This window comes from Zonotrichia albicollis, chromosome 1, assembly GCF_047830755.1.
Source record: "Zonotrichia albicollis isolate bZonAlb1 chromosome 1, bZonAlb1.hap1, whole genome shotgun sequence".
NCBI lineage: Eukaryota > Metazoa > Chordata > Aves > Passeriformes > Passerellidae > Zonotrichia > Zonotrichia albicollis.
The window spans coordinates 63,438,566-63,452,575 of NC_133819.1; the positions used below are offsets into that span (position 1 = coordinate 63,438,566).

The window sequence follows — 14,010 nt, forward strand, 5'->3', positions numbered from 1 at the left end:
GTCATTTACAAAAAATAATTCAGTGTCAGTAATGAACATGGCAGACAATGGAGACCTGACATTTTTCACATAAATCCTGGAATCACCTGACATCCATCACCTTGGCATGAGATAAACACTGATGAACCAGGGTGCCTGCCTCACCTTCCATAAACCAATAAAAAAATTCTGCTTTTAATTTGACAGTTTAAGGCTAATTTTGGCTGTGTTTCTGAATTACTAACAGTCACGGGAACTTAGAAGTTAAGGAGCAGAAGGTTTGTTAAGTCTGCATCTTTTGAGGAAATTTTACCTTGAGACCAGCAATGGAGTTGTTAAGTACATCAGCAATTTACCCTGAGATCACTTTATGTCACAAATAAGGTTGTATCAAACATGCCAGGCCTCTCTAGAAGTGACTGACTGGGGATTTTTCAGTGTCTTGCTTCCAGTCTTTACTAAGGAACACCTGTAAGCTGTCTGGGATTCCTTTGCATAAGTGAGCAAACAGGATGGAACAGCTCAGTGCCAGGAAGCTTCATTAGCAGTTTTTAAGTACTAACATCAAACATTAGATCAACACAGAGTAACAACTTCAATTCAACATTAGGGCATAGATGTAGTACTTCCTAGTGGACTTTGTATACACCTTATTAGTATTCCTTCCCCTCCATATTCTGAATATATTTTCAATTGAGAGTTAAACAAGGATGCAAATTTCATAATGACTCCCAAGGCAGTAACCCCTAACAACAAAAAAATCATGTTTCTGTTTATGGGAAAATATTTTGAGTATGAACTTGACCTGCAATTTATATTTCACACATGACTTCCCTGGAAATTGCCATAACAAAGTGCTAATTGTAACTGCTGACACAGCTACCCATGTTTCCTACCGCTGTGGCTCTTATCACCCCAGTATCTCCTTTTGCAAGGCCACCAGGGAAGTCTGGAAGGAGCAGTGGGAAGGTCCTTGGTTTCTTCAGTAGTAACTCCTTAGAGTCAGTTAGTCACATAACTTCCACAGAATAAAGACTGCTCTACATCCATAAGGAAGTGGAAGCCAGACACAACCACACTCTGCTTAAGAATGCAATGCCTTAATCCTTCCCAACAATACCACTTTTTATTAAAAAAGTAAAATTTTGGTCTCAAAGAGATGCATAACAATATACTTAGGTGATACAAAGCTAGCACGTGACCAGGAACCCTTATTGAGATATATATAAACACACAGAGATATACTTTTTTTTTATATTACATATAAAAGCATGTTTAAGTAATATACAAGCCTACAGTGCTTGATGTAGCAGTGTTTATTCTAATTGCAGTATTACAAGTACAGAAGAATTTGGAGATTGGAACTTCAAGGTGATCTTGAAGGTCCCTTCCTACCCAGGCCATTCATGATTCATTCTAAGAAGGGGGTGGTTGTTTGTTGTTTGGGTTTGTTTGTCCTGGTTTGTTTGGGTTTGGGATTTTTTGGGTTCTCCACCCCACAACTGCCAAATGCTGTATTTCTCTGCAGACAGCTATGGATGGATGTTATGAATGCACAGATCAGACATGCTTATGTGCAGAGAGAGTAAAGCAACAAATAAAGTCCACTTAAAGTACATCAGGAACTATTATTTTTTGCACACACAGTAGCAACAGGGAAGCTGGATAACCTACAGCAGTGAAGAGGGACTATTTGTGTTAGTCACTGCTTGGCTGTGGAGGACTGCTCTGAACACAACCAACTGATAAGGAAAACAGACAAGAGACCTTAGGAATTACTGATCCATACTTCTATGTTCCAGTTGTACTTAGTTAACTTCTCAACCTGCATGGATGCTGATATCCCTGTACAAAATAATTCAACATAATTATATCAGATATCAAAAAGTATAAACAAACATTTTTTGCTTAAGTTAATTTAAAATAAATATTTAAACAGTTTCAGGAATTTAATTAAAGCAGTTTGTTTACACACAGTAGAGAAAGCAATGGTCCTATGCTATTTTTGAGTATTTTCTTGCTCTCCATCTATGATACAAACTCCTTACAATCCAGATTTAACATAAGCCTTCCTTATACCTGGGTTCATCTTGTAAAGCCTTGGATTCTTAGGAGACAAAGTACCAGAAACAATTCTAAGGTGTGGAATAAGGCACAGCTGCCTTTGAACTACCTCTGTTCTCAGCTCTCCTTTCCATCCTAAGGACAGGTCATAGAGGAGGACAGAGAGCAATGGCCCTGTAGAACAGCTCAGTAAGAGAGGTCCAGAAGCAGAGCTGCTCATTTCTGGGCATGGAGAGCTGTTCTAACTGAAGATGGCTGTTTTATTTCCACACCTGTCTCAGAGGTCTCAGAGAGTTAACTGAGATACATAAATACAAGCAAAATAATTTTTACTGCTGGTGTAACTCAAATTCACCAACCCCAGCTAATAATATATCTTTTCCCCCCTCACCTGCAGGGATATCTGGAAAACAACCCTACTTGTGAGTATGCAGCTATGAAACAGTAAGAGTTTTTCCAAAATATAATCACTTCCCCCAGATCTTTCATCAGGTTTTGTTGCACTATTATTACAGCACTCTGCCACTAAAAATTCCTATGTGGGATCCAATGTATTAGTCAAAGATAAAGTGAAATCACTTGTCTAATAAAAGGTTCTGCAAATAGACTCAACTTCGATTTCAGGTTCCAATTCAGAGTCTGCCCTGTCTCTTAAAAGCAAACACCAAGAAACACATGCTACAACTCTAACAAATCAGCTTGTAATAGCTACTAGCCATGCTCACTTCTTGCATGCATTCACATAGCAATACATATTTTTCCTCAGAAATGCAAACTGAATCACTGTGCAGTTGAATAAATGATGGTTGGGGTAATGGTTCAGTGTGTCCACATCACTGCTATAGAAAAGTGTCCTTATAAAAAATTAGGCTAACCAAAGGAAAAACAACAATAACACATTCCAAATTTACTGTGGGTCAGTAACAAAACCTCTAATTACACAACTTCAGATCTCAATGCTGAGAAAAAGGTAACCCTGGGAAAACATACTTTAAGCATCTCATTATCATTCAAATCAAAGTAACAAATAATATTCTTCTTGAAAAGGTTTACCTCTTCCTATTACAGACATATCAAAATTAATAACCAAGAAAAAGAGCATTTCAAATCAGCACGGGGGAAGTGAAAAAAACCCCTCAAGCAGTGATGTAATGATTTTCTAACTCTATTTCAAACTCAAATCCTCAGGATAGTAAGTAAAGATTAACAAAAGAGCACCCAGGCTGTGAACAGTTGCGTGTCCCTGTCAGGAAAGACAAAGGTGGGAAAGGAAAATGTAGCATCACCATCACTAAGTTACTTGAAGCATATTTTGAGAAGACAAAATAAAGCTGCTCCCTCTCTCCATCCTGCTACCTGCCATCTGTCCACGAGGCCACAAAGCAAAGCCACATCTTTGGCAAGGGGTGAAGCTGGTAGCAGCTGCGTCACCACAACAGCTCCAGCAGGGAGCAGGGGAAAGAGAAAGAAATGGGGCAACTCTGTGTTCTCTTCACATGGAAATACTGCACCAAGCAGTGATTCCCAGCTGGAAACCTCGTTACGTAAGCAATATCATTTAGGATATTAGAGGAAGTCAGTTAGAGCCCATTCTCCTCAATCCAAACATACTCCCTGACCATTTTCTTAGAATATGACAATGTCATCTGAGCATGTGGCTTCTGAGCAATAGTCACAAGAAATTCAAGATCAGCTCACTGCATCTCAACCACAGCATCAGTAAAGAATCATAACAACAGAGTGCGCAATACCTGGCTTGTTCTCATTAAATGTCCTTCCTGCAATAATTGTAATATGTTAAGCAGCATTTCACAATCGCTTAACTTAAAAATTTTGCAACAAGCATGCTTAACTGGTGTCTTTTGTGAAATACAAATGGAAACCACAAAACCAAGAGCATGCACTGCTTGATGTAAAAACTGTGAACTGTTGACTTAAAAAACATGTTGCTCAAGAGATATTTTAACACTGCATTATGCCATTAACACTGAAAACCAGTGTATTTCAAATGTGAAGCAAATAATCCTTTGCCTCGTGAGAGGAAGCCAAGAGGGACTTGGGGGTGCTGTGGGATGAAATACTGAATTTCAACCATCAATGTGCTCTTGCAGGCCAGAAAGCCAGTTGTGTCCTGGGCTGCATCCAAAGCAGCGTGGGCAGCAGGGTGAGGGAGGGGATTCTGCCCCTCTGCTCTGCCCTGGTGAGAGCCCACCTGCAGGGCTGCATCCAGCTCTGGGGTCCCAGCACAGGGAGGTCCCTGACCTTTTGGAGCAAGTTCAGAGAAGGCAACAAAGATGATCAGAGGTCTGGAGCACCTCTCCTATGAGGAAAGGCTGAGAGAGTTGAGGCTATTCAGCCTGGAGAGAAGAAGGCTCCAAAGAGCACTTCCAAAATGTAATGAGGGCTTATAGGAAAGATGGAGACAGACTCTGTAACAGGACCTGTTGCAATAGGACACAGGGTAATGGTTTTAAACTAAAGAGGTTGTCTAGAGAGGTGGTGGATGATCCACCCCTGGAAACACTCAAGGCCAGGCTGGACAGGACTCTGATCTAGTTTAAGATGTTCCTGTTCATTGCAGAAGGTCAGACAAGGCGACTTTTAAAGGTCCTTTCCAACCCAGACCATTCTGTGACTCTGTGATAGTGAATCCTACAGTTACCACATCCTGAAGCTCCAAGTTTACCATACATTGAATCTATATTAGTTCAGGACTAAATTAAAAGCAACTCTGCTGAGCCATAGAGGGAAGGTCAAAACAAAGCCTGTGCAAAACCACATTTGACCTGTTTTCTATAATGCTTGAGTATATATGTGTTACATCCATGTATACATAAACAGTCAAATTTACAGGTTATAAATGCAATTACAAGCTACAGGACCAAAAGAGGCCACATAAATTTCATATGTATAAAAGCAAAATAACCACAACTTCCACTTCTTGTGTAAAAGTTCATCCATTTCAAAAATCCTTCTATTTTTGGTCTTTTCCTTTGAACAGCTTAAATCTTTTTGCTGGTTCAGTCCAGCACAGTTCACATTACCAAGCTAGCAAATGTGGCCAACACTGGCTAAACTAGAGAGCTCCTACTAATAGCAAGAAAAACAATATTTTGCTAATATGAAAAAAAAGAAATACCTGAAAGACTAATTTCAAGTTCAGATATGAATTTTAAAAGCAGTATTTAAAGCAAAGAGCAATTTGAAGTAAAAATCACATTTCCTGCAGCTTTCCTTGGATAAGAAGTTTTACAGTCTGGATTCAGGATTCTAATTAAACATGGTTTTCCTTTCTGAAAGAATGTGAAAGAAAATTCTTCATTGTATTTAGGATATATTCATCATTACATATTTTCTGTCTCTAAAGAACATTTTTCACTCATCTTCATTTTTTGGAGTTGTAGGTATCAATTTGACAGCTCCACAAAGTAAATGTTCCTATTTAATGACTGGTACAAGGAAAAGCATACAAACTAGACATCTATTATGGAAATGGGCTACATTAAAAAAGCACAGGGAGAGACAAAACAAAAATTGGAAACGTATGAAGTATTTAGGGGGAAAAAAAATCCATGCTACCCCACTGGATTGGGGTAATCACAGATTGCTTCTACAATGAGTTTTGCTGCATTTTAGACAATTTTATTTAACACTGTACTTTTGTAAAAAAAGAGCTTCTGCCTCTTGACTACTGAGTTTCCCTTGAGGTTATGCTAATAAAATATAATAGATCCAAGCAAAACAATAGGTTTTTTCCTACTTGGAGTAAACACATATAAAATTTCTTGGTGAGTATTTGTGTTATGTTGGTAGCTGGAGCCACTAACAAGCATCAGTCTCCATTGTGCTTGGAGCTGTAAAACCAATACATGAAAAAAGTTGACTGTTTATCCTGTTAAAAGTAGTTACAAGATAATATCTCTTAGCAAAGTTTCAAATTCAAGCACATACTTGGAATGAAACAATTCTGTGGTCAACTGTGTCTTGGTGTTAGCCTGTGTTTCTGCCTTTTATTTCATTGAAAGCTAAAAAGAAAACTTTACAAGTAAAGAAAAAAATTTGGATAAAACATTAAATTCAAGAGGAACAGTTGTCTGCTCATGTCCCTCCCAAGAGTGGTGCACCAAGGGTCAAGTCAGCAGCTGAGGTGTACAATGCCAAACATGAACTGCTGTGCTACACTGGTAGTATCCCAAATTGCCTTGACTAAATATGCCACAATAAAACCTTAACAGACTTAGGAATTACAGTGGAACTTAGAGTAAAAAACAAGAGCTTTGTTGAATACAGACAAACAAAATCACCAACATTATTTTTGCTCTTTGTGGGTTAGCAACTAACAACCATGAGAAAAATGCTTTCAGAAGTATGAGAGAAAATGGTTTTGATTCTCAAGCTTACTTGAACAAGCAAGCATTCTCTATTTTAGGACAAACACCCATAAAGCATTAGTAGATAATCTTTTGAATCAAAAACAAATAAAAACATACTTGTCAGTAAGAACAAGTTTAGATCACGTTGATTTTTGCATTAGTCCTGCTACAGCAAGTTTCTGCATGTTTTCCTATGTTCCCTCCCTAGGAAAAGTCAGGCCTGCTAGGACAACAGCCAACCTGCAGCTAATTAGATAAACAGTCAAAGCTACCAACCACCTGCTTCCAGCACTCAAATCATTAACCTTTTCTGCTCAATTCATCTATCTGAAATAGTAAAACAAAACACCTGTTAAGATAGGGGGACACATAATATACCAAACATTAATTCTGCAAAGCTCATATAACTCATTTAAAGTACAGCTAACAATTAGTATTGCTGAATCACCCTTTCATCATTCTGCTGTATTTCACATATTCTGGTCTACTAGTTAAAAGTTCAAAAGAGCAAGGGGAAAAAGGAAAACAAACAAAGCAAATTAAATATTCCGTTCTTTATCACTTGTTATGACTGTACTTCCTGTATGCAAGCAAACCATCCCAAGCAGAGCTCTGTCCTCATCCTGTCCCACGTTATTCCAATGGACATTAATACTACATTCTCTCTCAGTAATGCTATTGCTTATTTGAGGCAAATGTAAAATCTCTTAGTATCTCCTGCCCTTTTTAGTGCTGGAGAAAGTAATTTGGTTACCTCTCAATAAGAGAAAGAGACAAGAAATTCCCCAACAGATGGGAGATGAATGTCACAGGGCAGAAGCAGCAAGGATTCTGACTGCAGATCCCCAAATTAATTGCAACACAAAGTTCAGCTTCAGTAGTCCACTACTGGGCACAGTCTGCTTGAATAAGTCATAAATATTGTTCCAAGGACAAGAAAACACACACAGCCTACTGTTTGAGGTAATAAAAAAGCACACTACGATGTCTCAGATTGCTGCTGTTTCCAGCAGTTGCCCGCCATCTTACCACTGCTTGAATCACAAGCTCCTCAGGAGTTGTCACCAGCTCTCTGCTTTGGCAAACTCCACAGGGGCATTTTCTACCTGAGGGCATGCTGACTTACAAACTGTTAACGTTCTGATTCCATTCACATTCCTCAAATTCACACACACAGTGGTGGATTTTATTCTTTCGCACACCACAGCTGAAATGAGACTTTTGAAGTGTTTATTTTGTAGCCTATTTTTTGAACAGTGAACAGAAAACCCTCCAATCCAGCAAGGACTAACTAGAGGTTAAGCTGCTAATCTGAAGTGTGAGTTAAATCAAGGAAGGAACTTGGTCACAAGAAATCATTGTCCCCATCCTTTTAAAACAGACAAGACATTTAAAAGAGATTTCAACATGTTTTTATGTACATGCTCATAATAGGAAACCAAGCACAGTTTTGCTCAAATGTCTCCAATCCCTCAAAAAGCTCCTTCTTTAAAGCCCTTAATTAAGCAACAAAACAGACCCAAAACTCCTGACCCAAAACAGTGCCTGACAGTTTCTGCTGTATCTGTGCCTGGTCTGGGCAAAGAGGGGGTCACCAGCCTTAAGAGCCCAAGAGAACACCCCATCCTCAAGGCAAGCATAGGGCAGAACAGCATGAGAAACACTAGGGAAAGCCCAATTCTTTCCTTTTGCTAATTTCATTAACTCTGCCAGGAGAGGTTTCCTAAAATTAGACATTTTGACCAAGTCTGAGAGGAGGGGGAAGAGCTGTTCTGGTTTTTAACTAGAGATGGATATTAGTAAAAGGTTCTTCACTCGGGGTGGCTGCGCACTGGAACAGGCTCCCCAGGGCAGTGGTCACAGCACCAAGCCTGGCAGAGTTCAAGAAGCCTTTGGACAAAGCTCTCAGAGACATGGTGTGACTCTTGGTGTGGCCTGTGCAGGCCAGGACTTGATGATCCTTATGGGTCCATTCCAGCTCTGGATATTCTACAGTTCTATGACACCTGTGTCCCCATTTTTGGTTGACAAGGAGAAAGGTGAAAGCATTAGTCCATGAACTATCAGGAGAGCTATACTTCTTAAATCAGAAGTCTTCCTTGTTTACCCACATCACTGAAGTGTAATGGTTGATTGCATTTGGTGCAAAGGAAAGTGTTTCTTGTATGTTTAACAATGAACTTCACTGATTTTCAATGTCTGTAAACACTGCCTGTAAATCACCAGTGCTCCTGGAGCCTAAATAGCTGGGGACCTGTAACTACAGCCTCAACAAAAAGTTCAAATACCGATATATGAAGTCATGAACTAGAGTTGGCCTCTCATGTCCTGGCCATATTTTCTTCTATAAAACTGCAATCAAACATACATTTGTCCTCAGTTATCTGGCTCAAGACATAAAGAGTATCTAAAGCTAATCAGCCCACTGAAGCATCTGAGGCTTAATCAGCACTGCAGTAACACCTCAAAGCATCAATATCATGTCATACTTAAAGCAGTCCCAAATGTGTTCCTATCAGAATAGAAAAGATTTCTAGAATCACATTTAGAAGTTGATTCTGTTCCTGTACTTTTTTAAAAACCTTTTAAAATATTAAACTAAAGTGCACGCAAGTTTATAAGCCAGGCTTTTGCAAATCTCTGCAAAATGTGGCCATGTAACACATGCATTCACAAACAGTCCATAATCCTTTTATCTTCTATATACTATGCAATGGAAAGCACTCAGTTCTATATGGTATGCTTTTTCTGTGTTTTATAGGATCACATCAACCAGCTTTTAACATTTTTTTACGTGAGTGCAAGGAAAAGAACACACTCGAATGCAGCTAAAAATCTTCCACAACAAACATAATTTAAATCACAGAATTCTTCACCAACAGCTATGTCTTCCATCAGCTTAAGGCACTAGAAGCATGGCTGGCAATATTCAGTAAGTGTAAAAAGAAGAAAAAAATACTTACTAGATTGGTAAGGTTTTAAATAAAGACTTCAGTTTAACAATATGTTTGTTCTAAGCCTATCAAATCCTTCTGCAGCATTTGGAAGCCACAGAGCATTTGGAGTCAGCTATGCTCCTTGGTAAAGCTTAATCAAATATATAAATGTGAAACTGGCATTGCTTAAGCTGAGAAAGGTTAACTAGTACAATGAACAATTTAAAAAATCATTGTTTTGTAATATGGATGGGCACTGCTGTACAAAAAAAAACCCTCTCAAATGCTAAAGTAGAAAATCCATCTTGAAATTTTTGCCACGAAAACCCAGAAGCTAAATAAAAAAAAAAATCTGGTGAACATAAGAGAAATTTTCAGTGTTTTCAAATAATTAATTTGTACACATTACATCAAAGATTAGAGCACTTCCTAGAAAAATTATTTCTTTACAAAACAGAATGAGGTCCAAAACTAATTTAAAACCTAATTTTGGTTAATGGTGTGCGATTGCTGAGCTCTTAATAGATCTCTTACATCGGTAAACATAAAAATATTATGCCTAAATCTAGTCCAATCAAGGTTTTTGTGAAGCAACTTAAGCAGTCACATAAGCTCCTCAGGTTGTTCTCAGAAAAGAAATATGATTTTAAATTCTAGCTAATTGATTTACAGCCTCCACTCCAAACCAAGTAACTCCTATTGGCTGGGGAAGGAGTTCCTCTCACTGTCACTATGGCATGAATCTTGAATACAAGCACTTTGCCAATCTGTAGGTGTGTGAGCCTGTCATCCTGGCAAAAAGCAAGGTTTTCACCAACATGATGTAGGCTAGTTTAGAGAGTCTGAGCAAGGAGTATTATTGGCAACAGTCTTAGGGGAAAAGAAATCCAGTGTCCAACTTCCTCCCACCCAATGAAGTTTGTTTTGCAGGCATTTTTACTTCAGAGAACCCAGGCCTTCCTCAGATTTCTTCAGTACAAGTGAGGAACTGCAGTACCCCTACCTACAATTCTCAGTACTGCCCTGGTACCTTAGGTATTCCAACACAAACACCCCAAATCATGGCAACACCCTATTTCTGTAAATGCAACAAACAGTCAGGCTATAACACTCAGCTTAGAAACTTCCACCTGGGGGAAGTGATCTTCTCATGCTAACTGGATGTATAAAATAAAGAGCTTTGAAATACTTATGTTTCCTCTCCTGGAAGTACATCACAGCTTAGATTGTATTGCATGAACAGTATAAACAACTCTAAATCACAGTCTGCTTCTACACTGGAAATGTATCAGGAACAGCAAAAGGACTAATGCTGCATTGAAGAAAGTGATAACCCTGCATAGTGTGCAATTTTTCATTTTGCTCCATTTCAAAATGCATCATATAAATTACATTCATAAATGTTAGGGAAAAAGAAAACAAAAAACATCAAAAAACCTTCCTCCAGGGTTATTTTCATTTGCAAAGATTTCAAGCAGCAGAAAATTATTCTTATCTCTGAACAAGTTTTTGTATTTCTTAAATAACCTCCTTCTGTACTTAACACCAACACAGTTGCATTTGGTTTACAGAAACCCTGTAGCATCCAAAGGCAGTCATGCCTTTTACTCCTCAATTTAATCCACTGAGAGCTTTAAACAACTTGCAATGTCTACAATCACAGTCCTCTTAAACAAACGTTTCCACAAATTCTACGGGTTTTGATGCTCCTTCTAGCATGAAAGTGAGATCCCCCACGCAGTGTTTATTCATGAATTGGTGAAAACTGTAGCAAGGACAGAACTGGAAGCCACATGGTGTGACTTCAGTGCTAAAAGCCCTCACATCTGTGTCACAACTCATAGCTATCAGAGAGAAAAAGTTGGAACACACACTGGAGCGTGCCTTAAAGTGAATGCAGCAACAGATATATCAGAGAATGTGTGTTAATGCTACATGCTCATTGTATATAGTAACAAAGATGATTATTTATAGTGGTCAGGCTTATTCTATAGCATGAGACAAGCCATGGACACCTCAACAGCATAGCCACATCTTTCCTGCCAGACAACATCATTCTGGCTGTTTTGCTAAGCAAGCCACCAAATTCCTCTCCATAATACTTCAACCAGCAGGAGAACTCCTTAAGGACAAGCCAAAGTCCCCAAACACATGAGTAACTTATACCAGCACTCAGGAAAGGATTAAGCAAGGGAAAAGACAGCTAGCTAGAAACACTCAAAAGCTTCTGAATCTTCAGAGGGCATCAGGAAAACTGGGTTACATATCTGAGATGTAACAGTCAAGAAAAGAGTATCAGAGCACATAGAAATTAATGGAGCATGAAAGTGAAGAGCAAAATAACTTTATTTTAAAGGAAGCAAGCTCCTCTAGCACACACTCTTGAGCTTAATTCTCTTCATCAATCTTACCAGATTTACTGTGGTTTACACAGTAAATCTATTTAGTAACTTACTTCCTGAATGTTTATTCTTGCTATTACCAACAACTAAGTTTTAAGAAAACTACTTTTACTTATTTTGACTAAAATCAATGACAGCAGAAAATGTTACCTGATAACCTTCTGCAAATGAGAAAAAAACCAACCAAACAAACAAACAAACCACAAACACAATAAGCAGAAGCACATAAATGAACCACAAAAAAACTAACCAATACAAATAAATAGTGACATCTCTCTGGAAGAAATTTAATGATATTTTACTTACTTTTTGTTATTTATACTTATTTATAATATGTTACATATGTTACATATTTATAATATGTTATTGTTATTTTTATATGTGTTTATAAAACACATATATACATATACATTTAACTCATCCAAATTGGTCCCACTGGCAGATGATCAAGTCCAAAACAAAGATATCATACTGAAACATTATCAGCAAAAAAAATGTGACTGACTTTTAAATAAACAGACAATTTTTAAGTATTATTTAATCTTAAGGCAAAATAAAGTCAATTTCAAAAAATAGAACTTTCCAAAACCCATTAATTTCCTGCAATGCCCAGGAACTACTCTATTAAAGCACAAGAGGTAGATCCATCACTAATCAAAACATAAGCCTTAATTTTATTTTGTTTAACTCCACCCGCTTAATTATAGTGGGAATTCTTTATTGTTATTGCCTAACTCTACTTTAATCTTAAAATTAACCAAGTGAGAATAAAATCTGCCCAGGAAACTCTCTCAATTCCCATCCATAAGCTCCAATGCCTTCCATACCACTACTCTGGTTCAGCAAATTCAACTTTATTGGTACTGAAGAACAGGAGACTACTCCTAAGAGCAACAAGCAAAAAAAAAAAAAAAAAAAAAGCATAAAGATTATACTGTCAGTTATCTTGTATCAGCTGTATGCACATCTGCAAAGGTTCAGAGAGTCTAGGAATGGTTTTGCTTCTTTTTTAGAAGAAAATCAGACCAGAAAAAGGTTGTACCTACAGGACTTGTTGGGTTCTGGCACATTCTTTGGCCCATGTTGCTAGTGAGTGATCAGCTTTTCACAGCCATTCTCTAACTACCAGTGGGAACACACACCACTGGTTTGGATCAGTGCATTTTAAAGTCATATATGCAAGCAATGTAGGAACTATTGCAATGGACACAGAATACATAAATACTTTTCTCAATAACATGCATAATACAATGTAACACTTTGAAGCTGATTTTTTTTTAAGAAGAATTTTACAGGGCTGGGTATTAATTTTTCTGCTCCAAGCATGTTTGCTTTGACAACACACACACACACTACATGTTTATTTTGTTAGCCAATTGAGAAAAACAAAGATTTCCATAGTTACCAACAAGCTGCTGTGACAGGATATAATGGCAGTTCATTTTCCTTCACCCAAACTTCATGCATTGCATTTTTGCTGTAACAAATTAAGAACTATTTGGGAGAAGTTGTGTTCTTTAGAGAGACAATGTGCTTCCCTTGTGTTTAATGAGAAATTAAAAATGCTTATGAAAAATCAGAAACAACTACAGAAGATGTCATTCTCCATGGCTGGGAACTGCCAGGATCTGAGACTAGAGCATGAATGCTACAGGAAAAGAACAAGTATAGGGAGATGTAAGGATAAAAAAGAATAAATCCAGGCTGCAAGTAACATCAGGCTCATGAACAGAGCAGCAACAGAAACACGTTCTTCAAAGAAATATTTTTGGTCACTTGCTTTCTGTTAGGCCCTCTTTCTTAACCAACTCTATTCTCCTGGCTGGGACACGCACCATACCACATCATTTCTGGCACAGGATTAGTAAAATAGAAGGATGGCCACAGCTGAGCTGGAAAGTATCTTGTCATCAGTTCTGTTGGCCAACACACACTAACTGCTGGAAGTATTCTGGAAATAGTTTGACTTTTTTTTTTTCCTTCTTTTTTTTTTTTTTGGCAACAGAGAAGAAAAGGCCTAAGCCATCCTGGTCACCAAGTGCAACACCAGCAGCCAAGAAAGTAAAGCACTCTCAGGGGTGGAGGAAATTTCTGCTGTGCCACCTACAGCAGGCAAGTGGTTTCTGTTCCAGGTTACAGCCCTGAAAGCCTGTTAGTAACTCCAGCATTGCAAGCAGGTAGCTTATATCCAGCTTCTCTCTCTTCTCTTTCCATTCCCAAGAACTGTGTGTTTCAAACCAAAATGGATTTCAACAG

General features: G+C 38.1%; 1 protein-coding gene across 2 annotated transcripts in view; it reads right to left on the minus strand.

Moving 5' to 3' along the window:
- Nucleotides 1-14,010, minus strand: part of CDKAL1 (CDKAL1 threonylcarbamoyladenosine tRNA methylthiotransferase) — a 381,082-nt gene that overhangs the window by 298,958 nt on the left and 68,114 nt on the right. The gene's annotated exons all lie outside the window — the stretch shown is intronic.